The sequence below is a fragment of the Balaenoptera physalus genome (assembly GCF_965194825.1).
Source record: "Balaenoptera physalus genome assembly, chromosome: 7".
NCBI classification, from domain to species: domain Eukaryota; kingdom Metazoa; phylum Chordata; class Mammalia; order Artiodactyla; family Balaenopteridae; genus Balaenoptera; species Balaenoptera physalus.
This window is the reverse complement of record NC_138886.1, coordinates 117,343,914-117,370,329: the sequence shown is the minus strand read 5'-3', so window position 1 is coordinate 117,370,329 and position 26,416 is coordinate 117,343,914. Positions and strand designations below refer to the sequence as shown.

General features: G+C 40.1%; 1 long non-coding RNA gene across 12 annotated transcripts in view; it reads left to right on the top strand.

Moving 5' to 3' along the window:
• LOC309664097 overlaps positions 1-26,416 on the top strand; it is a 153,404-nt gene that overhangs the window by 23,270 nt on the left and 103,718 nt on the right. For 2 of the 12 annotated variants that reach the window (XR_014265597.1, XR_014265598.1), the window contains exon 3: positions 4,473-16,950. The exons of 9 other annotated variants lie outside the window; for them this stretch is intronic. This is a non-coding gene — a long non-coding RNA (uncharacterized lncRNA). The remainder of the gene's footprint in view (positions 1-4,472; positions 16,951-26,416) is intronic. One more of the 12 variants, XR_014265591.1, reaches the window with a different exon arrangement.

Below are 26,416 nucleotides of genomic sequence, written 5' to 3'. Positions count from 1 at the left end.
TTCATCTCTCTAATAAATGGAAGCCTAGCTGTATAAGACCTCAGATGATTACAGATTTCCAAATATAGATGAATGACTTGAATATTTGAAAAGTTGGTTTAGTATGAAAAAAGAAATTTCAGTATGGCTGTTCAGTTATCTTCCTTTTTTCTTAAAATCTGTTTAAGCTGGTGAAATAAAAAATTAATTAGTTCTTCAGAGAGTTGTTGATAATCATTACCCTCATTTACGAATGAAGACATTTTAATTAAATCTTCTCATAATTAGACCATTAAAATGTTAGCAAGAAGGAAGCACAATTAATTCTGTGTTATTCAACTCTTTGGCCATCACCCGGACCCCACAGTCCAGCTTTCATTTCTATGCAAATATGTTCCCCAAATTACTTCATTATTTAGCATCATGTCTTGTTAGATTTCAAACTGGATCCAAATCAACTCCATTCCAAAGTGTTCTGCCTTAGCTCTTTCCCTCAGTTGGGTCTTTGTGAGCATTGAAAAGACATTTGATGTAAAAGAGAGGAGAGCACAGTTTACAAAAGGGAAATCTGGCAATAGAGGATGGAGAGTGACATATTGGGAATTCTTTTAAAATCCATTTATTAAACAAACATTAGACCAATGATAATGGAGATACATATTAAATTTTTTTGAATAGATAATACATGCACAAGATTAAGAGTGAAAAATATAAAATGATAGATTGTGAAAATTTTTGCTCCCTTCTCCTGCCCTGCAGGGACCCAAGGCTACCTCCCTCATAGAGCCATGTTTATTAGTTTCTTGTGTCTTGCCTGGAATTTCTTTATGCAGGTTTATCTGAAACGCTCCGCTCCTTGAATGCAAAAGTTAACACACTATAAACATTGTTCTTAATCTTGTTTTTGTCACTTAATAATGTATTTCAGATATCTTTCTATATGTGCAGAGTAGCCTCATTTTTTTATGGGTGTGTACTATTCCACTGAATGGATGTACTCTAATTTACTTATCCAGTCACCTATTGATGGATCTTGATAGAATTTCTAATATTTTCTATTACAAACAGCAATATAATAAATTACTTGGGGATGCATTACCTAGAAAGCATTCTCATTCCTTTTTAAAATATTTGCATATCATTCCATTGAAAGGATATATCATAATTTATTTATCTAGTCCTCTTTTGGTGGACATTGAGTTTCCAGTCTTTTATTTTTATAGACCATGTTGTAATAAATAACCTTGTATGTGCATTATTTATATATGGGCAAGTAAATGTGTAGAATTAATGCCTAGAAGTCAGATTTTTAGTAAAAATGGAAATTTTAATAGAGTAAAAGTCATGAAAAATGTATCATCACATTATACAATTAAATATTTTCACTTATTGTCCTTTAGGCAGTGTTAGAGCCATACAATGTCTGAAATTAGAGAAGTCTGTGTAGCCTACTTAAGGGTATAGAAAATGACTTAACATGAGAAGTGCGAGCCCATGATAACTGCATGAGTGAAATATTTGGTTGTGAATAATATTTTTCTGTTATGGATACTTTTCAGATACTATTAGCTGAGGAAGGTGCGGAAAAACCCTTCTGTCACTGAGTCCGAAATTTTAAGAGAAAAAAAGTTAGTGCTAGTAATGATTAATGTTGGCATGTATAATTTTAAAAATTTACTACATTTAAGTAATTTTATTTGATGCCTAATTAAGTGTGATGTGATGCATTCTAACAATTATTTAAGATTAAGAAACAAGAAGCAGAATAGAAGGTAGAATTTAGAGAATATGGCCAAAGAACCCTTTCCTCAATAGTTGTCAACTTACATATCCTTGTAGTTAACATTGTTGTTAGACATTTCTTGCTCTCTGTCATCAATATGACTCTTCCCTTTAAAGAAAGGGAATTTAAGTAAGTCATGGATGGAAGACTGGTTTAAGGTGGGACACATTATGACTTGGGTTATTTTTGGGACCATAGCAATGGGATTCACTATAGAGTATTCATTCATTCATAAATCCATTCATTCAATTCATTGATTGATTCATTCCTTGTCAGATTCCATATTTACTTCACTCCTGGTGTGCTAATCATTGTGCTAAAACTCTGGAATATATAAGAAGTACAAAGTATAGGTCATACCTTACAGTCCTGTAAGGGAATTAAGGAATGCACAGGATACAATAAAAGGGTTCACGGTAAATACCTCAAGAATGATATAGGGACTTCCCTAGCAATCCAGTGATTGGGACTCCGTGCTTCCAGTGCAGGGGCGCAGGTTCAATCCCTGGTCGGGGAACTAAGGTCCTATGTGCCGAGTGGCGGTGGCGTGGTAAAGAAAAAACAAAACAAAACAAAACAAAACAAAACAATGATATAAAGTGCTATGGTGGGGCTTCCCTGGTGGCACAGTGGTTAAGAACCTGCCTGCCAATGCAGGGGACACGGGTTCGAGCCCTGGCCCAGGAAGATCCCGCATGCCACAGAACAACTAAGCCCGTGAGCCACAACTGCTGAAGCCCACACTCCTAGAGCCCGCAAGCCACAACTACTGAGCCCACGTGCCGCAACTACTGAAGCCCGCGCACGGCAACGAAGACCCAACACAACCAAAAACAAACAAACAAACAAATAAATAATAAAAAATAAAGTGCTATGGTGGTTCCAAAGAGGAAGACATTACTTTTAATGGGCAAGAGATGGTGGCATTTACCCTGGAGAACATGACAACTGGAGTAACAAAAACACAATGTAGTAGGTTTTACTGACAATGCAGTGACTTATTCAAAGTCTGCATTGACTGGAGAAATTGTCGGAAGCTGATGAATGGATTACTTCCCAGCTGCCCCCCTTTCCTGACACTTCACACACTTGCATAACCCGGTTCCATGGGGTCCCCTGGGTCCGGGTGGGCTGTTGGGCAGAGGATCTTGGCATTTCTCCAGACCCACCTGAGGGGCAGACTGCGTCATCTGTTGCTCAAAGACCCAAAGGCTCTTTCTTTTATGGTTGACTGTATCCCGTCATTTTTAGCGTGTATTTTGGTGTGAGCTTAGCTGCCATCTTCTCAGGATGTCCCAGCCTTAGCAAATTCACCATGTATCTGTGGCGTATTTGATAGATACAAGTAGAGGTAAGCAGCATGGCTTCCTAGGCATTACCCTTATGCAACTTCTTTATCCATCCTTACCCCAGCTGCTAAGCCACACTGGCTGCATCTGGAGCAGTTTTTCTCAGCTTTGCCACAGAATAACTATGGAAAGGATCTTGAGGAATTTGGACCTAGGATGGCACATGGGAGGAAAGGGAAATCATTTTGAGTGGAAGAAACAGGACAAATGGTGGCAATAAATTGTTCCCTATCTGTGCTAATGCAGTAGCCACTAGTCAACATGTAGCCTACTGAGCACTTGAATGGGGCTACTGCAAATGAGGAACTGAAATTTTTTATTGTGTTTCATTTCCGCTAATTTAAATTTGAATTTAAATGGCCACATATTAACTAGTGGCTACTGTATTGGACAGCCCAGCTCTAAGCAATTCTTGGGACTTCTGAACATGTAGAACCATAGCATTTAAGAGCTAGGATAGACCTTAACGTTTACCTAGTCTGGCATTTTGATTTTACAAATGAGGGGGTTTGTTTTACAAATGGGGAAACTGTAGCCCAGAAGGTGGAATGCCTCATCCAAGGGTTTTGAACATGAGTATTGATGAGTGGAGTTGGAAGCTGGCTTTCTGATGCCCTGACTCCCAGTTTGGTGGACTTTTGACCGTACCATGTGGCGTCCCCAGGGCTGTAGCCACGGCCAGTTGAAGATGGTTGATTGGAAGATTAAAAAAGTGAAGTCAAGCTTAGTCCTTCAAATCAACCAGCCAAGAGATGCGTGCTGGACTTGGTGCCAGGTACTGAGATCAGGAGGGCATTTGTTGGAGGAGAGAGGTGCAAAATGGCATAAAGAACCCACAATCAAGTTGGGGAAACAGGACATTTTCTGAAATAGATATATTAGAATATATTCTAGTATAATATATATTTCCATGGACTTGACCTGTATTAAAGTCTCTAACACAGGAGGTAAAAGATGACATTAATGTCATTCAAACATAACAGTGGTTGATATGAAGCAAACTTCTGCTCCATGGTTGACTTTGCATTCTTGCATCCTGTATTAATTACACATGCTCATTTATCACCACAACCAGCTGTACTATTTCTGAAGTTTTAACATGTGAAAGGGAAGTGGTGTGCTTCAGGATTGTTTTCGTGTAGAATGGTGATGATATAGAATTAATTAGTATTAAAGCTATGTTGTTAGATCACAGAGGGGTAAATAGTCATGGAAGGCTGTCTATTAAAATCAGGAGAAAATTATTGGCTATTTTCTTTTAGGCATAGCTTGGAAATCAAATCCTCACTTGGCTTACTAAAGTCTGAACCTAGTATTGCATGACACCATTTCCAGAGATTTTTTTTTTTTTCCATTGGTAGGCAAAACAAATGAGACTCAAGTGCTCACAGAACATTCCAAAGAGTCAACAGAGAGAAATGGAAAGTATTAGAAACATGATTGTCTTTGGAAAAGGAGACACAAATGTAAGTAAAATGGGGAATGAAAAATCATCTATTATCTAAAGTAGAAATCCACATTGTGGATGTTTCTTAACACTTTTTGTTTCTCTGATTTCATAAAGGTAATGTGTGCTTAATGTATTCAGCTAGGGAAATAAACAAAAGACCAAAAAAAGCAACTAAAACTCACTCAATCTCACTCAGAGAGAGCCCATGTTAATTTCTTTTTTCCCTTCTTTGCAAAACCTAGCTTGAAATATTTAGTTACTTAATATTGCAGAGAGTTTTGTATCATAATTTTTCACTTAACCTTAATTAAGTTTTGACTGGGGAAGTTTTTTGAGCGAAGAACTTCTGTTAGGGGAGCCCAGGCCGGTTGGGAAAGCCACGCAGTGTTTTCCACTTCTGCAGGTCTTTAAGGATGTTAATAAATTATGTCTTGTAATCAGTAGTTAATGACTTCCAAAAGTTTTCTTTGTTGCCGTGCCTTGGTAAGGGGGTAAAATAATCTGGCTTGGTACCTTATTCATTGACTAGCTGCTGATATGAACCATCCATCAATCTGTACCAAGTACTTGCTGTGCTTGGGTCCCCAGAGCTGCCAATTTAGGAAACACCGTCATCAGTTGGTGGGGGCCAGAAAGTCCCAATTGTCTCCTTGGCATATAGAGATCCGATTTGGTCTAGGGGCTTCCAAAGTGGACTTTTGAGAGCCCTCTTCTTTTTCCAATGAAACACATTTATGTAATCATGTTACATTTATAATGCGGACTTTTTCTATGCCATGTAAATGACTTCACATGCTGTTTTCTTCAGTCCTTGGAAGGGATCCCTGATTTGGCAATTTGTTAATTTTTTAGTGTCTGTTCTTGCTGCAAATGATCTATTAGAAATATTGCTAAAAATGTTTTTGGTCCAACTTGGGGAACCTAAAATGATACTTGGTACTTTACTAACCTTGAACTTTATAAATCAGTTTCTCATCCTCAGAGGAATTTTTTTAAAAAGATGTTGTTTCCTGCACAATTATTGCCTCCTTTGATCTCGCACTACATTTGGTCTTTCAGATAAGGGAGCCCAATAATTCCTCAGCTATAACTTCAGCAACACAGATAACTATCAAGCATCGTGTGACATGCAGTTCATTACTCAGTTGTGAATAACCAACCGTGGTCCTGTATTAAATGTTTTACAGCGCATCTCTTCATGGCTCACTGAGTTAGTATAACACTTAGGAATATCTTTGTGTCCAGGAGGGATAAAACAACTTATAAAATGGCATATGAGATTTAAATGGAAACATTTTAAGACATCTTAGAAGAAGATAATGCTATAGTGAGGTAAATCTCCATATGTAGCTTAGTTATTTTATTTTATTCTATCCAATAAAGGGGCCTCCTTTCTTTGATGTGTCTGGTAATTCTCATTATTGCCTTCCGGATAAAGTAGATGAATATGCAGAAGCAAGATGCAGTCTTCAGAACTCTCATGATCAGCATTTACTGATGTTCCATCATCCTTCTTTATCCATTTTATAATGTACCGTGGAGTTATTTGCAGGGCATAAAGACCTCTTTGGAATGTAATAGAAAACAAAAGATTGGTTCAAGATCTGATCACATACTTAAGGACAATCTTCCTACAGTTTTCAGTTCACCAAATAAAGAGTTGGCAGTCTGGAGAGGCCTGGAAGAGCAGTTTCCTAATTTTGAGTCTTTGGCGAGCTGGAATTCCACCTGCTAAAATGTAACAGTGTGGAGATTGTTATCCACTGGGTACATTTGCAACTTTCTGTTTGGTGCTCAATAAAGCAGACTGTATTACTGTGCTGGAAAAATTTAACTTGCTGCTCATTTGAGTACTAATCTATCAAAATATTTCCTGGACTTATTTTACAAACTAACAAAAGAGCTATTATACGTTTACCATCAGAAAGTTCTTAGTTCATATTGATATTTTTGATTCCTTAATTGAATGGTTTTCCTTCCTAGCTTAATGTAGACATTATTTTCAGATTATTAGTGAACTAAGAGAAGGTTAATTTGTAAGTTGAATTGGATTTTTGTTACAATCTGAAAAGCCTTTTTGTAACCCAAGAACATTTTTTTCCTGGGCTCTGATTCTCCCTACCACCACTCCCTCGGCACCCTTCTGCCCTCAAATGAGGCTCCCCCATTTCTTAATTTCTACTTCTCCTCAGTAAAGTGACTCCTATGTCAGATAGTATGTACTCACTTTTCAGGACCAGTTGGTTCCTAAACATTCTAGGGGGGATGCAGATGTTTAATATGACAGCAAAGGAGGAAAAATGATGAGAGCATAAACTTTTCTGGCACAGATACCAGGGTAAAAGTCTGATTGCTTTACAATGTAAATTTGAACTCTAGCTCAAAAAGACTTTTATATTATTTTTTCTGAAAAATCACTTGAGATGATAAAATATGTAGTAAGTTTTTTTCTAATTTAGCACAAAAGCTTACGAAAAAATTTTTTCCCTATCATGTCTGGGGTTGTATTTTTTTCTTCTCCTGTATAGAATTCTTTAGCAGAGTAGGTTCAAAGTTTGTTTAAACTTGGAGATGAATTTTTCAAAAAGGTGGACTTAAAACAAAAGTAGTATGGACTAATTCCTACCTTAAAAACACAAAAGAGTTGTTTTCAATTCTGCTGTCCTTTGTTCTTACTCAAATCCAATTTGTCGGTGTGTGTGTGTGCACGTATGGTTTGTGTATATGCATGAACAATTAAAAACAAGACTTTAATTAAAGGAAGAAATTACCATAGTGAATAAGACTGTCTATACAAGCAAAATAGAGGGTTATTTAATAATTATCAGGTGAATTTGGACTATAAAAAATGACATGATGGTGGATCTTAGTACCAAATTCCAATTCCTTCAATAATAATTTTTACAGTATGAAGGTAAGTCTTCACTTCATCAATGTAGATCCAACTTAAAGTGTTTGGGCACGGGGCACTGTAGTATTAGCAACCTGAACCTGCCTCGGCAAGGTTTTGTCAGAGTAAAAATCTGTATTTAATAATGACCTTTTCATAAGTTCCTCCTTTGCAACTGGCCATGTGGGACTGTTTGCTTCGCTGAGCTGTCAGTATGGCGAATGGAAAATAGCACCAGTTTTAGGATCAAAAGACCCCACTTCCGAATCAGATAGCTGCAGGACTTTGCAAAAATCATGAAGCTTCCCTGAGACACAATTGTTTCCTCTATAAAAGGGGTCCACAATAGCACCTACCTTACAGGGCTGTTGTGAGGAAAAGAATTAGATATGTGAAAGTACCTGATAATGTCCCTTATCCATAGTCCCTGCTCAGTACATATTATGTTCCCACAATATGAAGGATTACTTATTACTGATTAAACGTTTAGCAATTTTTTTGCAAGGTGGCGTCAGTCAAAGTATTTGGGGGTTACCTCATTAACAGTCAATGTATCCCAACAACAGGCGTCCGTGCTATTGTATATTTGTGACATCTGATCATCCTCAAATGAGGAAAGGAGTGAGAGACAAGGGCACCTCTTTGCAAACTTGATGGAGAGACGCCTGGCTGCCCTGAGCGGTTTTCTTTCTGGAGAGCTTCATGCGCATCGAATTCCTTGCCTTGCAGTGGTTATGTGCTCAGATATTTTTCCTGTGTACCCTCTGGGGCCTCATGCAGCCTTCCTCCCCCACTACACAGCCACATGCCTCAGCACAATCAGAAAGAAGCTCATTTCTTTGCTAAAATCACAGTAACCCTCCAAGAGCCGGGAGATGGGAAGTGCTGGGGGGAGAGACATGGCTCCTCCCTTTGTTCAGCTGGCCTGCATTTTCTCCCAGTCCCCGCAGAGAGCTTGAAGAGGCCCGTAGCATGGGCTCCATGACCTCCTCTGACATCCCGTGTCCTCTCTGTCGCAGGAGAGGCTCCAGCTTTTATTTGAAAATCGGTCCTGCAGTACGTCCAAGCTCTGAAGAGGAGAGAGCTGTCAGGGGCGGGCACTGTTCTCTCTTGGGGATTGCTCAGTCTTGAATGGCCTGCTCCCCCACCCCCCAATCTGGGTGTCCTAGTGGAGACTGAGGCCTCACAGGCTACAGCCCCTGCAGCTGGATCACCCCTCTGTCCATGGTGGACGATACTTTAAGAGATGAAGCTTTGTGGCCCGGAGATCTTTTTGCCTTTGCCCTCTTCACAAGCCACGCCACTTCCATAATTGCTAAGAGGGACTTATTTACAAAACAGAAATAGAGTCACAGATGTAGAAAATAAACCTATGGTTACCAGAGGGAAAACAGGGGTGGGGGGAGGGATAAATTGGGAGACTGGGATTGACACATACACACTACTATGTACAAAATAGGTAACTAATAAGCACCTACTGTATAGCACAGGGAACTCTACTCAATACTCTGTAATGGCCTGTATGGGAAAAGAATCTAAAAAGAGTGGATAGATGTACATGTATAACAGATTCACTTTTGCTGTACACCTGAAACTAACACAGTATTGTAAATCAACTAGACTCCAATAAAAATTTTTTAAAAAAAGAGGGAGGTGCCTGAAGTCAGGTAACCATCGCCATGTTTTGTGACCTTTAGTCTCATCTTTGTTATTTAAAGTAGGCACAACAATAGTACCTAACTGTTAAGTGAACTAAGATGCTGTGTCTATTGCCTTTGGCACATCGTAGGCGCTCCAATACATGTGTTTTAATTCAGATAGTCACAAAAATAAGTCCTGATTCAGATGTGAAGAGCTTCACAATCATGTACCTTCTCCTGGCCGCACACAGGTGCCTTGGTGCTGGTGGAGATGCAGGTTGAGCCCCTCCATCCTGGTTCCAGTGGCTCTGCTTTGGGCTCCCTGGGTCCTACCCTTGCTCCGTGGGTTTAAACCGCTGCTGGTTTGAACAAGTGCGGGGAGCCTGGCCGGGGGGAGTGGTGGAGAGTGGCAGGATTTTCTCCGTTGGTTTCTCAAGGAGCCATAACTCTTTCAGATTCACTGCTCACATATGGCTTCCAAGCAGCCCTGGCAGTTTCCATCCATGGTGCAGGCTGAGAAAGGTAGGGTCTGGAAATCTCATAAAAGCTGACCGAGTGGTAAAGGAAAATCAATCTTCTCCTGCTTTGGACCAAGTTGATGAGAATCATTCTCCCTGATTCTCCATAAATTGGAACAAGGCTTAGGACACTAATCCTACTGTAATACCATTTGAAGACGAACACTGACATTTGTGACATTTAAATAACAGTTCAGGTCTGCTATTAAACCAGGGCCTCCAACTGTTTAACCTTTGCCCTTGTGTACTATTACCCTTGGTCCAGTGCATGCAAATGTATTTATTAATGCATTTCAGCTTTCTGATGACACGTGCTTATTTCATTTTGCTGGCTACATTTTCAAACTTTTAAATGTGATACATTCCAAGGCTCTCTCTTAGATCATTTTTATAGAGTTAAAGCTAAATAAAAGTTGAGGCAATTATCCAGAAATCTTCCTGTGGGTGGAAGAAAGTGTATTTCTGGAACTAAAAGTAGAGAAACCCCACGGCATCCTTTCATTCAACAAAATTTCACAAGTGCCTTTTTTTTTTTTTTTAAAGATTGATTGATTGATTGATTGATTGCTGTGTTGGGTCTTCGTTTCTGTGCGAGGGCTTTCTCTAGTTGCGGCGAGCGGGGGCCACTCTTCATTGCGGTGCGCGGGCCTCTCACTGTCGCAGCCTCTCTTGTTGCGGAGCACAGGCTCCAGACCCGCAGGCTCAGTAGTTGTGGCTCACGGGCCTAGTTGCTCCGCGGCATGGGGGATCTTCCCAGACCAGGGCTCGAACCCGTGTCCCCTGCATTGGCAGGCAGATTCTCAACCACTGTGCCACCAGGGAAGCCCCTCACAGGTGCTTTTTATGTATCACATACTGTGTTAGATCTAGTGGGAAGAAGATGTGCCTCTTGCCTTTAAAGAACTGTAGCTACGTGATTTGTGACCCTGCTCAAGGAGTTCTTCACCTTAACTTGTATGCATCTTACCTTACTCTTTGCTTAATTGCACTGACAAAATCTCGACTGGTATCCAAAAAGCAGATTCTCATTTAGTTAAAATCACGTTAACTAATGAACTAGAGACTGGGGGACATGGATGTTTTTCACTTAGCTATGATATTTTAAAAAAGATAGTGTTGGTCTTAAAAATCAGGAATAACCTTCTCTTCATTCTTGGATATTTTTCTAAACAAGAGAAAACGCTTTCTGCTTTGTTCTTTCTCATCACACACCGTTTCCTGAGAGGTGACAAATCTGCTCCACGTCTCATGGAAAATCAGGGTCACTTTGCTACTAGGGTCACTTGGAAGCCTGAGATTCTAGTTTGGCTTTGTGTAAAGCTAGTCCCAGCCTGGTTGGCACCTGAGAGACCCAACCTGGATGACTGGTCCTGCCAGTTTCTAGATGTGCGAAATTCAGCAAGATGCTTCACTTCACGGGCCTCGGTTTCCTCATCCATAAAATGGGCTAATTGTACTTCCCTTGCTGAGTTGTTGGGAGGATCAGAGAAAATAATTCTGGGAAGATAGACAACATAGAACCTGGCACACAGCGGCCCCTGTTCAGGTCCCCATGCTTTACACTGCCCCTACCCCACTTCATCCCTGCTCTAGCTCTGCCTCTGGTCACAGCTCAGCCTTTCCCTTCCAGGCCAGTGGTTCTAAACCAGGAGCAATTCTGTCCAGAAGACACACTTAATGTCAGGAGACTGTTTTTGTTGTTACGATTTTAGGGGGAAATGCTACTTGCATCTAGTTGGGAGAGGCCCAGCCATGCTGCTAGACATCCTATAATGCACAGGCGATCCTCTCCCTTCCCCCCAGCAAAGACCCATCCAGAGCAGTGCTCCTGAGGTTGAGAAACCCTGCTCTGGGTCCCTGGGACCCTGACATTCTCTCCCAAACAGCCCATTTCCAGGGTCTGTTCTTCTCATCACCTGGTCACATGCGAGTGGCTATTTGAGAGAGATGTGGGAAAACCTTGGGTGTGCGGAATGGGGTGTCCACATGCCTCTGTGAGGCACCCCCCCAGATGCCTGGGGTGGATGAGAAGGCAGTGGCTCTCGGGCCAGCTCTCTCGCGTTCCAACGTGGATCTCACAGGAGGCTGAGGACGCTCCATTACAACTTGGCCTTCCAAGTCGTTACGAAGGGACATCTGTCAAGGTCAGGTGATAAAATATATTTTATTCTACTGTTTGTAAGCTTGATGAATAACTTTAAATATTTAGACATACGACATGGGGACCTCTGTTTGCTTTCTTGCTCTGGGTCCCACAAAAGTTAGGGATGGGCGAGCCAGTTGGATTTCTAAGACTTCGCGCCCTTCCCTCTGCGTGGCCGCGCTTCCTTGGTTCCCCCTTCAGAATTGGTTCTAAGAGCTTCCGTGTACTTGAGGCAGATGGTGAGCGTGAGCGGTGACTTGGTTGCCGTGGGCTCAACACAAGTCTGTTTCGGTTGCTAGTTTGTTCCAGAATTGGTGATCTTTTCTGTAGTTGAAATATTCACGGTGACCATCCTCACGGTGACCTCTTTGCCTAAGGGCTTCACTTCAGCTCAGGCCTGGGCCGCTAGCAGTCATGTTTTTAGTACATCTGATGCAAGCAAGGCCTTCAGAATCTCTTCCAGGGAATCACTTTCTGTACAGTGTCAGTGCTGTAAACGTGAGAGCTGCCATGGGACAGCCATCTTTGACCACGAAGAAAGGTGGTAGGAGAGAAAGCAAGAGAGAGACAGAGACCTGCCTGGGTTCTCGATGGCTTTCCAGCCCTGCAAACGTCTCTGGGATCCATTAGATACCTCAGTTCCTTCCAAGAAATTCTTTTGATTGCTTAAGCTGGATTGAGTTAGTCTCTGTTATACACATAACCCATAACCACAATAAGACCCCATCTTTCAAGTCCCTCTTTCGGTACCTTGCCTCCAATCTCGGAGCTCTTCTTTTTATAATTTTTTATTTAAAAATTTTTTCAAAAATTGAAGTATAGCTGCTTTACAATGTTGTGTTAATTACTGCTGTACAGAAAAGTGATTCAGTTTTACATATACATACATTCTTTTTTTTACATATTCTTTCCCATTGTGGTTTATCATGGGATATTGAATATAGTTGTGCTATACGGTAGGGCCTTGTTGTTTATCCATCCTATATAAAAGTTTACGTCTAATAACCCCAGCCTTCCTGTCTACCCCTTCCCCAACCCCCTCCCCCTTGGCAACCACAAGTCTGTTCTCTATGTCTGTGAGTCTGTTCTGCTTCGTAGATAATTTCATTTGAGTCATATTTTAGATTCCACACATAAGTGATATCATATGGTGTTTGTCTTTCTCTTTCTGACTTACTTCACTTAGTATGATAATCTCTAGGTCCATCCATGTTGCTGCAACTGGCATCATTTCATTCTTTTTTTGCAGCTGAGTAATATTCCATTGTATATATGTACCACACCTTCTTTACCCATGTTGATGGACACTTAGGTTGCTTCCATGTCTTGGCTATTGTAAATAGTGCTGCAATGAACACTGGGGTGCATGTATCTTTTTGAATTCTAGTTTTGTCCGAGTTGTCCTTGTTCTCAGCAGTGCACTCGCTGGCTGTGCCGTGGACGGAGCCTGCAGCTAGCTGTCACACTTTGCCCATCAGCAGGACCCTTCCTGATCACTTGAAGGTGGGATCGACTCCTAGGAGCTGTCCCGCATCAGTGGGTAGGTTTGTTGGGGGACCCGTCTCCTTTGAGTTGCAAGAAGCAGGACCATTCAGGCCCTGTCCTTCAGTGTCATGTGCTTTTTCTCTAGAAATCTGCAGTTTACAACTGTGTCTACCTGCTTCTAGAGATACAGACAAAACTCCCCCAAATAGATAATTGCATTTGGGAAATTTTTGTAGAGCAGAGGAGGAAGCAAATTTTCACCCGGACATGTACAGTTTATTAGATGTAATCCTGAATACATATCACTGCAGAAAAACTGACAGGAGAATATATAGACGAGTATTCAGATACTGCTGGTACAGCAGCCTAGCTCAGAGGACACGGGTGGGGTTGTGAATCAGAGTATGTGTGCACGTGAGTGAGTGTGGGTGGGTGTAAGTGTGTGAACCTGCTACTTTCCAAGATCTTCGTGTGTGTTTTCTCATTGAATCCTCATTACAACCACATGTAGTAGGTCTTGTTATTTCCAGTTTTACAAATTAAAAAACAGGAGCCCCTGTTCATGGTGAAGGTAGTTTGAATTCAGGTATGAGGGCAGTAGTTAGGAACTCTAGTTGGGAGATATGGAAACCAGTGGTTTTCTTATATTCATTTATTTATTTTTTTGGCTTCTCCGCATGGCATGTGGGATCTTAGCTCCCCAACCAGGGATCAAACCTGTGCCCCCTCCCTGGGAAGCACGGAGTCTTAACCACTGGACCGTCAGGGAAGTCCCCAGTGGTTTTCTTATAGAAGAGAATTGTTGGGAATGTCTGTTTTTATCTGTTTGCGTCGTGCAAAAAATTAGGTTCTAGGAAGCCACTTAGAAATTTTTACGTTGCTTAACTATTGTGGCCTGCAGACTCACCTGAGACGTTTCGGTTTCTTTTTCCTCTCTGTTTGTTCACCTGAGGATTTAAGCCTACTTCCAAGAGATTCAGTTGATTTATTAATACAGCCAAATTTTTGTGCAAAAAAGTCCAAGTGGCTTTGAGACGTAGTGTAGTTAAGACAATTGATTGACTGGGTTCCTTCCTCTCCCTCCTGTCTTTGCTGATATTTTTTTAGTTTCCCCTCTGTTGTTTGTCCTTTTCCTTCTCATTTTTATCCAGGCTGCTCAGTCAATGTCTATCAGTTTATATGGTTTTGTCTAAAGTTTTCTTTCTTTTTTATTGAAGTATAGTTGATTTACAATGTTGTGTTAATAAAGTTTTCTTATGTATAGACTCAGGATGGCTGTCTGGCTAATCTGATCATCTATACTAATATAATTAAGATGACTTAAAAAAAAAAAAAGAGGCAAACTAATTCCAAAAGTCAATTCCTTAACCCCTTATACATTCTGTTTATGTTTTCAGTCTTAGCCTGGCCATAATTTTTTTTTTTCATAATTTTAAATTCAAGAATTGAACCTAATTATAGATCTATGTATAAAAAAGATGTTTAGAATAAGTTTGTCATAGTACAGAGGATTCTACGCCAACTGTTTTATGACTTAATTTTGTTTATTCCTAAAATATCCAGTCTAATGGACATATCCAAGATCATTTAAATAGGGAAGTTTTACCATGGTTGTTGACAAATTAGATTTCTTTTTCCAAAATTACCATGTGTTTTAATCAATAACTAGTAAGGTTTAAAGTCTTACACATTCTACTAGTTATGGAAGAAAATTAAAGGACTAAAGACCCATGTCTTTTCTACCCACAGTAGAAAAAAATGATGAATCTTTTCATCACTCAGCATCATGGGATGCTCCAAATATATTGTGCTTTTTCCCCCTTGGAGTTATTTATTGGCCAGAGGGGAGGGTGGACAGAACTTCTTTTGAAGTTAAACATCTTGCCTGGATGAGGAGATATGTTGCATCAAATCACAGTAATAAAAAGACAAAATGCTTTATTAAATCTTCTTTATCACTATATTGTGCTCCAATAGAATGATCTAATTAAAGACACAGTGGAGCCTCTTTTCATGTGAAGAGGAGTTCAGAGGCTTTTGTTATTAAAAGGTTTGCACAGAAACAAATACATTGCTGTCTTGCTTCCAAGTTTCTCAGGGGTGCCTCCTTCCTGTTTTGCTCTAATAATTATGGATGTCTTGTCTGCCACTCTGAGGCTTGATACTAACTTGTCCTTTTCATCTTCAAAGTACCTGCAAAGCATTTACATGATTAATATTCATAATACCACTCTGAGGTAGGCACTGGAAGTGCTCTTCTTTTCTCAGATATGGAAACAAAAGAAAAGAATTGAGGGTGGTATTTATTTGATGCCGCTGATAAGCACTTTGCTTTCTGGTGCTGACCTCCCAAATGTCCAAGCTGGTGCCTTTCCCTGACATCTCTAGCAGTTGCTGCCAATTCAGTCCACATAACGTGAGACTTCCTCGAGCCATCACACTAATGGCCATCATCGTCATGGGAAAAATGTACACAGATCAGGGAGAGCACGATTTGGGACTGCCCCTTGATTGGAGTCTCTCTAGGTCCTCTTGATTTAACGAGCATTCACGAGGTACTGAATGGCGTTTTAATTTAATTCCTGAATGACATCCTTCTGGCATAAGAACTTCATTCAGGTTGGGCTACATTACAGATCAAAAAGTAGCAGCTGCCTATAGCTAATCTTAATTGGCCGGCCACGTTGTTTCCTAATTTTCTTTTTGGATTTGCAGTTCTTGTGATGAGCTTGGTGCTTCTTTGATCATCAGAGGCACCCTCCACTGCTTGACACAGTTGATTTTGTGTAATTTGTGTTACCTGCCTAACTGCTGAAGGCTTTTGAGTTTGCTGACGAGATAGAGAGGGAAGGATTATTTCTCCAAACCAAGGCAACTTTGGTAAATTGGCAAAATTGGTAAATTGTTGAATTTCTTTGACGTCATGTCACCCCTGCCCAAAAATGATCTCTCCCCTTTCCCTGTCAAATTCTTATGCATTTATTTCATTTAGCATTCTCAGAGGAAAGTAATCTAATAAAGGAATCCACACGGAATTGGGAATGGCTGGCCCCAGTATGATGGTTTCTTCCTCTACAGCTGCTGGGAGTTTAAAAGAAAACGCTAACCCCTCCCTCGTCTCTGGTATCTGCCAACCCAATGGAATTTTTTTTTCTTGGGGGGGGGTTGGCTAATGGCATGATTGGAATCTCTCAAGTCACATTATATAGTTGTGATGATTAGCTTTTACACTGTGCATAGCATATAAGGCAAGTCCCACCCAGAAGTCTATATTTCTGTATTCAGATTTCTATGTCAGAATCTAGAAAACTGGAAGAAATCAACCAGTAAATGTTAAAAAGCAAGTCTGAAACATTGCCTGTTTCCTTAGGCTTCTCTCTGCATTAAAGAGAGGACAGGAAGAGAAGGTTCTGGGGTAGCAGCGCAAAGAGAGCTAGGCAGACCCTCTTACATTTCTGTTCCCATTCTGAATTTCATGCTGACCTGCCTGGCGCTGGGAGTTTCAGACGCAGATAGAGTGGAGATTTCCAGCCATGATGAATGATCTTGGACAGAGGCGCTGGTCGGGTAACAGCAAGTGTTAGTGAGAAACGTGAAGCATTCCGGTGGTGACTTATTCCAGGATGGACCTGCAGGCAGGAGCCGACTTCACCACATCACTGCCCTGAGCCCTCTGAACCTTCCCTCTCCACTGGAACGTGCCCTTAGTTGAAGTAAGTCGACCCTAAGTCCTCAAAGGCCCAGGCAGTGCAAAAACAAGTTGCTTTCTGAGCCATGTGCATCTCAGTTAATTCCTTTGGCCTTCCATTTATAATTTTTACAGGTTTTCAGCTTTAGTTTAACAGTAATTTGTGATCAAGGTTAAATTAGAGTTTGTTTTACTTTTGGTGACATTTTCACAACTAATTTGAACTTAGGTCCCCCGTTGGAGAAATATTTACAAAGAAATAACATCAAATTGCATGGAATAAATGCCATGCCATTTAACTATGTAAATAGCAGCTGAGATGTTTAATTGAAAATAAAACACTGGTAAAATGTAAACATCATTTTGCTCCAGTTGCTCTGAGCAGAGGCTTCAGTGGAAGCAGTGAACGCAGGAACTGAGGGCGGAAGTTAGAGTTTATGACAGGGTCCACTAGGTCTAGTGTGTCTGCAGATCTTTTCAGTAGTCACTGTGTCCTTCAAGGCTGTTCAGTCCACCTTTCAAAACACACTCATTCATTTTCTTTTTTCAAAAAAAACCCCAAAACACTAATTCAAAAAGATACATGCACCCCATTGTTCCTAGCAGCACTATTTACAATTGCCAAGACCTGGAAGCAAGCTAAGTGTCCATCAACAGACACTATCTTTGCACCCCAAGCAAAACCTTCCCAGGTCATATCTTGACAAAAGTAATATTGGAGGAAGCATACATACTTGGTTACGGGATAGGGAATGCACAATTACCTTGGGGAGAGTTGTCTAAATATATCTACTTTTTGAAGGAGGGGTCCTCTATTCCAGGTTTATAGGCTTTAATATGTGAGGATGAAATTGTAACACCTTGATCTAAAATTTAGTAGAGGTGGAGGATTATTTCAATGATCCCAACCGATTGCATATTTATCTTTAAATTACATTAATTGGAGAACTTCTATTACCTTTGTTGAAAAACTGATCCAAAGAGGTGTTATAACAATTATTAAGAGCACAGACTCTAGAGCCGGGCTTATTGGATTAGCTAGGAACCCCCAGCAAGTTACTTAACTGTTCTGTGTTCTCATCTGTAAAACAGGTATAAAAATAATACTTAGTGCATTGGGCCATTGTAAGGATTAAACGAGGTAACATATGACAAGTAAATAGAATAGTGCCTGGCACAGTTAGTGCTATATAAATGTAGTTATTCAGTTCATTAGTAAATATGCATTAAGAGCTTTTAATATTTAGCATTTATTCATCTGCATTAACTTTCTATGTTATTATCTTTTATGGGAAACTTTTTTTTTTTAATTTTCCCACACTGTGGGGCATGCAGGATCTTAGTTCCCTGACTGGGGATCGAACCTGTGCCCCTGCATTAGTAGTGTGGAGTCTTTTTTTTTTTTTTTTTAACATCTTTATTGGAGTATAATTGCTTTACAATGGTGTGTTAAGTAGCATGGAGTCTTAACCACTGGACCACTGGGGAAGTCCTGGGAAACTTTTTTTACTGATTTATTTTATTATTTTTTTTCCCAGCTTGATTGTGGTATGATTGAAAAAAATTATATATATTTAGGTTGTACAATGTGATTTCTAAAAAGATGTACAATGTGATGATTTAATATGCATATACATTGTAAAATGATGAGTACAATCAAGTTAATTAGCATATCTAGGATCTCACACACTTTTGTGTGTGTGTGGTAAGAAAATTTAAGATCTACTAATCTCTTAGCAACTTTTAAGTATACAATACAGTACTGTTAACTGTAATCACCATGCTGTACATTAGGTCCCTAGAACTTAGTCCTCTTACAACTGAAAGTTTGTACCCTTGGACCAACACCTCCCTATTTCCCCGGCCTCTCAGGGAAACAATTCTTTAAGGGAATAAACCTGATTTCAAATTCTCACTGCTTCATTCCCTGAAGAGAGGGTCAGGTTTTGAAGAGTTAAAATCTGATGAAAATGTGCTCATATCTGGCAAAATTATTAGTACGAACACTTTTTAAAAAAAAATTTAAAGGGCAGCATCTGGACTTCAGTAAGCAAATATGCAATAAAATATTATTTTGACCTTTTAAAAAGTTGATCTTTATTTTATTCAAATGGTAAAAATATCCTGAAGAGTAAAGTTCCATGTTGAATTGCATTTTGGCCATCATTTAGTGAAATATGTATGTGCAGACAATGCTTTTACATTTCATATTTTGTACCAAGAAAATTAGACTGAGAGAATCATATAAGCTGAGAGAATCATCTAAAGTAAAAAACCGAGAAAGATCAGACTTCGACTCACCAAACGTGGGAACCCAATTTGAAAATACCCTTTTTAGTTGAGAAATGACTGAATCTTGTGTTCTAGCGTAAGGGTCAGAGAACTTAGGACAGGTTATTTTGCTCCCTGTTACAGCCATGTTTTTATGATCGGAGTCAGGCAGAACCCGGGAACCATTTGAAAACCGTACTGGCTGCGGCACAGACTTCGGTGTGAGGACACATCTATTTTGTTTCCCGTTCGAGGCATTTAAGTTCCAAAGCTCAAAGTGGACTTTGCCAGAAATAGAAAATTATTCCCCCAGTTCAAAGGCTTTAAAAAAAAAACAAATGAAACTAGCACATTTATAGTAAAGCTTTGTCGTGTGTGTGTGTGTGTGTGTGTGTGTGTGTGTGTATGTGTGAGTCCGTCATCCAACTTCCCTTTTATTAGTCCCCTGTCCACTTTCCATGAAGCCTCTCTGTGTGGAGTCCCAGGTAGCCGCACAGCTGGCTAAGGGGGCCAGACTCTCTCTTCTCCCGGATGTAGCCATGTGATTTATTTTATTTTATTTAAAATTTTTTTCTAATCCATAGACTTTATTCAGATTCTTCCAATTGTCCTAGTAATAATTTTTTTTGCTAGTCATAAAATGAAGCCTGTATTCTTTGTATTGAAGCATAGCTGATTTACAATATTGTGTTAGTTTCAGGTGTACAGCAAACTGATTCAGTTATATATATATTTTTCAGATTATTTTCCATTATAGGTTACTACAAGATATTGAATATAGTTTCCTGTGCTATACAGTAAATTCTTGTTGCTTATCTATTTTATGTGTAGGAGTTTGTTAATCCTATACTCCTAATTTATCCCTCCCCCACCTTTGGTAACCATAAGCTTGTTTTCTATGTCTGTGAGTCTGTTTCTGTTTTGTATATTCATTTGTAATATTTTTTAGATTTCACATATAAGTGATATATATTTGTCTTTCTCTGTCTTACTTCACTTAGTATGATATTCTCTAGGTCCATCCATGTTGCTGCAAATGGCAATATTTCATTCCTTTTTATGGCTGAGTAATATTACATTGTGTATTATACACACACACACACACACACACACACACACACACACACACACACATCTTCTTTATCCATTCCTCTGTTGATGGACTCTTAGGTTGCGTCCATGTTTTGGCTATTGTAAATAGTGTGATGAACACTGGAGTAGCCAGGTGATATAGAATCGGGAATCACACATTGTCTTCTGGGACTTTGGTTCTTGAGCAAGCAGTGTGCAGGCAGGGGGCAGATGTAGGGCATTCTGGCAGTGGAATTGGAACAGCCGGCTCGGCCAGACCCCTGCTCTGGTTCTGGATGCCCAGCTCTATCGGGCTTCTGGGTTCCTGACCGTTTTCCCAGCCTGGCCCTCCAGCTTTCCACCAATTCTGCAAGCCTCTGGGTACTTCCGTTCAATCCCCTTCCTCACCTTTTTTTGTCTTCCCTTAAGATAATCAGAGTAGGTTTCTATTTCTTGCAAACAAGAACTTTCATTGTTGCAACAATATTCAAAGCCTGCGTAGAAATAAATGTCAACGTTTTACACTGAATTATCAATGCAGCTGATGGTAACTTACCTTTCAGTAATGTTTCCTTCGAAGCAATTAGCTGTTGTGAAACTGTAGCAGTTATATGCTTTTGTAGGATTGCACAATGCGATTTTGCCCAAATGTATTATCTCTAACCAGCCAGTGAGAGTATACCTTTTAACTTGGTTCTGTAGTTCAGCCTCTTTGCTGCTATTTTAGAGATAAAATTTTGACATTATTGGAATGAGCTACACTAATGTCTTTGGGGAGGCAGGGGAGGGTCAATCAACAGACACATAATTGGTTTCAATACTGTGCTTTCCAGAAGCGAAGGGTCGGCCGCGGTGTTATTAGCTGAGATACTGTAGATAGTTTTACATGTCGGGAACGATTAACATGCATCCTGCAGGTCTGATTACCAGCATTAAGGAAGTTCTGCTCTACATAACCCCCAAAGCAAAGCCTCCCCCCAAAGCAAAGGAAAGTTAAAGGTCCCTGTTCTACCATTAAAAAGGGAGAGTAATGTGCCTTTTTTTGATTGACTATCAACTTTGACTCATGGGACTTTGTTCTTAAAGGTGAAAACAAACATGAAGAGGAGACAAGTTGTTTTCCTTAAAAATCCTTAAACCCTTGGTTGAAACCATTTATCAGAACGTTTCTTAAAATAAAATCAGTATTGCCTATGGTTATCACAGGAAAAAAAACAAAAGTGAAAAAGCCAAAGTGGACATTTTCCTTAAAAATCCAGCACAAATGAAATTTTATACATCTAGGCCATTGCCCAGAAGAGTGATAAATGTGATATACGATATGTGAGACCGTTGTAGGAACGGCATAAGGAGTTGTATTTATAAAAGATTTTGAGTAATTAAATGATTGAGAGTGAATTTTTGAGACGTATCATAGATCCTTGAAATACAAAAGTAATTAGGTGATGCACACAGTGAATTAAAGGCATTACTAGTAATGTCCAGTAACACGCATATTCCCAGTGACACGTGAGCAGAGATGTGGTTGTCAAGTCGTAAACCTGGCCCTTTGCTCCCAGCTAACCAGCTAACGAACCTGAGGCCAAGTTACCTCGAATGTGAGGTAAAGGGCATGGACGCCGAGACCACAAGCTTCCTATCAGCTCTGAAATACCACTGTCCTAAAAGCATACGTTTAATCTTGTTATTATTATCTCTTTCGTTGTTTGATTACGTTTCTCTTCTCTCAGAACGAGGGGGAAAAGAAAGAAATGCAGTGTCAAAGCAGACCGTTCTGATCCTAAACGCTGAGCCTCTGAGTGGATTCGGAGTGCAGGTCCCCCTAGTTCATGTCCTCCCAGCCAAGAAAGAGAGGTGGGCCCGGCACTGTTCCACTAGCGCCCAGCGCCCAGGGCAAAGGCCACGTCTCTGTACACCACAGGGAGATGCTGGTGTCACCACAGACAGTGCTGGACTGCAGGGGCGGTTTCTGCCTCTGTCACAAAGGGCCCCGTGGCTTTGGACAAATTATGTAGCCTCTGTGGGCCTCTTATCTTCAAAAGAGGAGCTAGGACAGGCCTTCAGCATTCTTTCCAGCTCTTATATCCTTTGATTCAAAGAAAGCATTGTCTTGGGTATCAAGTAATGATCCGATCTGTCTACTAATTTGAGGTCAAGTTTTCTTTATTTTGCCTAAAATAGTATCATTCCAAGCTGCAAGGTAGAGATAGCTCCCAAATAGAGACTAACTTGGCCGTTTAATTACGACAGGAAGATTTTGGACTTTTCCTGGAACCAAGGAAATAAAAGAGCAGGGCACACCGTCAGGAGAGCCGTAAAGTTGTGGGAAGATGGAGAGATTAGACGTGTTTCTATCAAAGGCAAGAAAGTTGTAAGAAGAAAGTGAAAGAGAGAGAGAGAGAGGGAGAGAGAGAGGGAGCGAGCCCCGGCAAAGGAGTGGGGGAGGAAAAAGGAAATACATAGAATAAGTGCAGCCCCTCTCGGGCTGCGGGTCTTTGAAGTGAGGCCAGAAGCACAGGACAGGACTGTGGGACCAGAGGCCGAGAGAGAAGGAGACGGAGACCCTTCGTTCAAAGGTTGATAGTTATGTGCCAGGAGTGCTTTATCAGAGTGAAATGCCCTGTGCGTTTCTAGATACTTTTTAGAGAAGTAAACCAGTTCTGGGGAAGTTTCCCAAGGTCTTTGTGAAAGAAGAGCTCTACGTTTAAAACCTAAAAGAAAGATATTCTGCAACTAGAGGCTCTGTTTTCACTGGAAATAACAATGCACTAGGAAAGGCCTGGTGTTTCCTATTTAAAAGGATCCAAAACAAACTGGTTTGATTTTTATTTTGGGTGAAAAGAGGGGGTGAGTGAAGCCACTGACAGTGATTTCCGGAGCCTTTCAATTGCTCCCCAGGATCTTCACGGTTTCTGCAAGTTCAGTGCCACGTAACGGGTAAATTATGAATGAGAAGAGGAATCTTTGCTCTCCGTAGGCATTCTGGTTCCTAAGCGATGCCAGCCAAAGGTCAAAACCAAGGTGAATTCAAGTTTGCTTTGGCAAAACGTACTTTCTCCTTCAGATAGCTGAATTAGGTGATTGTGTAAAATTAGCAAAGGTTACTATGGAATCCTCTGGAAAGTTTCCTACAAGTGTAGGAGACCAGGGCCAGTGGTGTTTCCTTGAATGAGTTATCCAAAGTGCTTCAGATCACTCACTTCCAGGGAGATATAGATGTATTTTTTTTTTTTTTTTTAAACAAGAAAGCCAAACATTTTCCTCTACATTTGGCGGGTTTCTTCGCGTGGAAGTGACGTGGTCCAGCTTTTTATGTGTCCCCCTCTCCTCTGATGTGCCGTCAGGCAGCTTCTCAGGTGATTAAGAGGGGCTCACAGGGAACTTCCACCTCTGACTGTTTAACTTACCAGCACATCTAAAAGCAAGGCTGATAAAATTCATAAATTTGTCACATCTCTTGAGGTGGATGACACTCGTCAGGTCCGTTTGTAAAACGCTTTGGTTCTGTGCTTTCGTGAAGCCGGGTCACCGATGATATATGTAATGCAGAGCGATCAAGTCATAACTAACCTTTAAGTGTTTTCCTGAAGGTCAAGACCAGAGGACCTGAATAAAAAGTAGCAGGATCCTTGCTCTGGTCTTTTTCTGACATTTCCCAAATCCCCAAGGCTGAGGACACGATACAGGTTGGAGCACATAAACTGTTCCATGCTCACGGCCCTCGCTGCACGCTCACAGGCAAGCTGGTTTCTGTGGGCAGGGAAAGGGATAAGCACATACTATGCGACTAATATTTGATGTGACTGTGGGTTTAATTTTAATAAGCTTATCAAAAACACTTAACTGCCAAGAAGACACAGATGTAATGAATTACATAATCACAAAATGCTGAGATGTAAATTTCTTTTGTTTGACGTATTTAAAAAAAAACTCATTTTTCTAAGCTCTTGAGGTACAGTTGTTATAAAACAACTCATTTAACACCAGCTCAGGATTATGAAAATTATTTAATCTGTGGAAAAGGATTACATTTCCTCCTCTTTTAATTGTTCATCACAATTTCAGAGAGAATGCAATCTTTTTTTATACATGATGACAAGCAAACTCCGTGTTTCTTCTAGGGTGGATGGTTAGCTGTCCTTGTATAACTAAATATCATTTTCTGAAAAAGCAGGTCAAGTAATGTTAGACTTAGTAATAGCTGTGGGTACCTTGAGTACGTCTCAAATCAATAATGACAGAGGTAGCCTGATAGCAATTTATGAACCACAGTCCCCTTGGGAAACATATTTCAAACCATAACTTCATCTAAACTGTTTATCGGCTAAGCTTGCTCAAATGTATGAAGTGTCAAAAAGTTTCTTTGACATTAGGCTTGTTATCGGCCTTTGATTTATGTACCAAAGCAAAACGTAGTAAATAAAAAGATTGTTTGGTGGTTTGGTATTTTAAGGAAATGATTAGAAACATTTGCCAATGCTATTCATTTTATATGGGTTTTTTTTTCCCTTTCCAAATAAAAAAAAAAAGTGTTTCCGTCCAGTGAATGACTTCACAGTAATGGTACCTTAAACGATCATTATCGTAAGCAGAAAGGCCAGTGAACTTGCTATGAAATATTCAGAAAACTCTGAACTAAATGTGTAATATTCGTATAAAACATTTATCCCTCCCCTTGAATTTTGCGTACCCAGCAGTTCACAAAATGTCCCGTTTATAATTTGAGGCACATTTATGGTGGTAAATCTGACTTATTAAAAAAAAGGTCATCATATCTTAGTTGGTTTTTGTGGAAACTTCCACATGGAAAATACAAAGGACTATTCTCTTGAAAGGCATCCTTCAGGAAAATTCTTGGGTGTACACAAAGCATTTTTATTTGCTTAGGAGTGGAAATACCGACTTTTTAGCTTTTTTTGATGATGGAATATTATAGAGGTATAAAATGCATCAAAAGGCAAGCTGTAAGACAAATCCTTCGAACAATATTTCATTTAAATATTTTAGTCCAGTATTTTACACTTTCTTTCAATTTGAGGTTTTCCATTCTTATAATTACTTAAGCAGATTTTCATATTAGGCAACTCTATGGGCAGAATGTATATAAAAACTTAAATATAAAATTATAAAAGTTGACCAAGCATTCCAAAGGATTGCATTGTGAATTTTAAAAGATTAATTAAAAAAAAACTGGTATAAATGGAATTCACTCACACATTGAAGGGAACCAAGAGACCCAGTTCAGATGGACACATTTTAATGCAAGGATTGCTTAAATGAGGACTATTTCTGTTTCCAATATATCTTTTTCTGATTGGTTAAGTGATAAGTTGATGGGCACCGTAAAAAAAGTCACAAACGTGGGAGGACAAACAAGTACCCAGATACCTATGCCAGCATTGTTAACTTGTTAGTGAATCTGTTTCCTTGAAAACAGGATACAGTGAATCTGTGTATATTTAATGGAAAGTGGCCACATTTACTGGAGAATTAGGAGAAAACACTCCCCGATGGAGTCAGAAGTTCTGATCTGCTATCCTTCAAAGAAAGGCTGTTTCCTAGGCTGGCCAATATTCCTATGGAGAAACCTATGCCTATTGATAAGTTATCGGATTCCTCTCCGGAATCAGTTTGTCAGGAAGGATACGGGGGACAGCAGGGCTGGGGGGCGGTGAGGGAATTTTGATAGTGGCTTTGTCTGATCGCCAAGGTAGGAAGGGGGTGGAGTATTGAGAAAGGAAGAATAAGAGAGGTAAAGATAGGAAGGAAAGCAGGGAGAGAAGGGGGAGGAATCCAGCAGAAACAAAGCAAAGCAAGCAGGGAGAGGATATCTAGAGAGAAAAAAAAATCTTTGTAAATGGGTTCTCCTTCCAGACCTCCAGGCACTTTAGAACTGGGATTCCTAGCCTGGATTTCACAGACTTCCCTAAGTCTCTGAACCCACTGAAATTGTAGGCATATTTTGTGAGTATGTGTATGTGCATTTTTTTTTTCCTGGGGAAAGTGTCCTTTTCTTTGATCTGATCCTCCAAGGAGTTCCAAGACTCAATAAAACTTAAGAACTACTAGTTTAGTGGGATCACACACACACTGTAAAGACATGTGTCTTTTAAGGAGTCTTTGAATGCCTGGGATTGACTATAGATAGC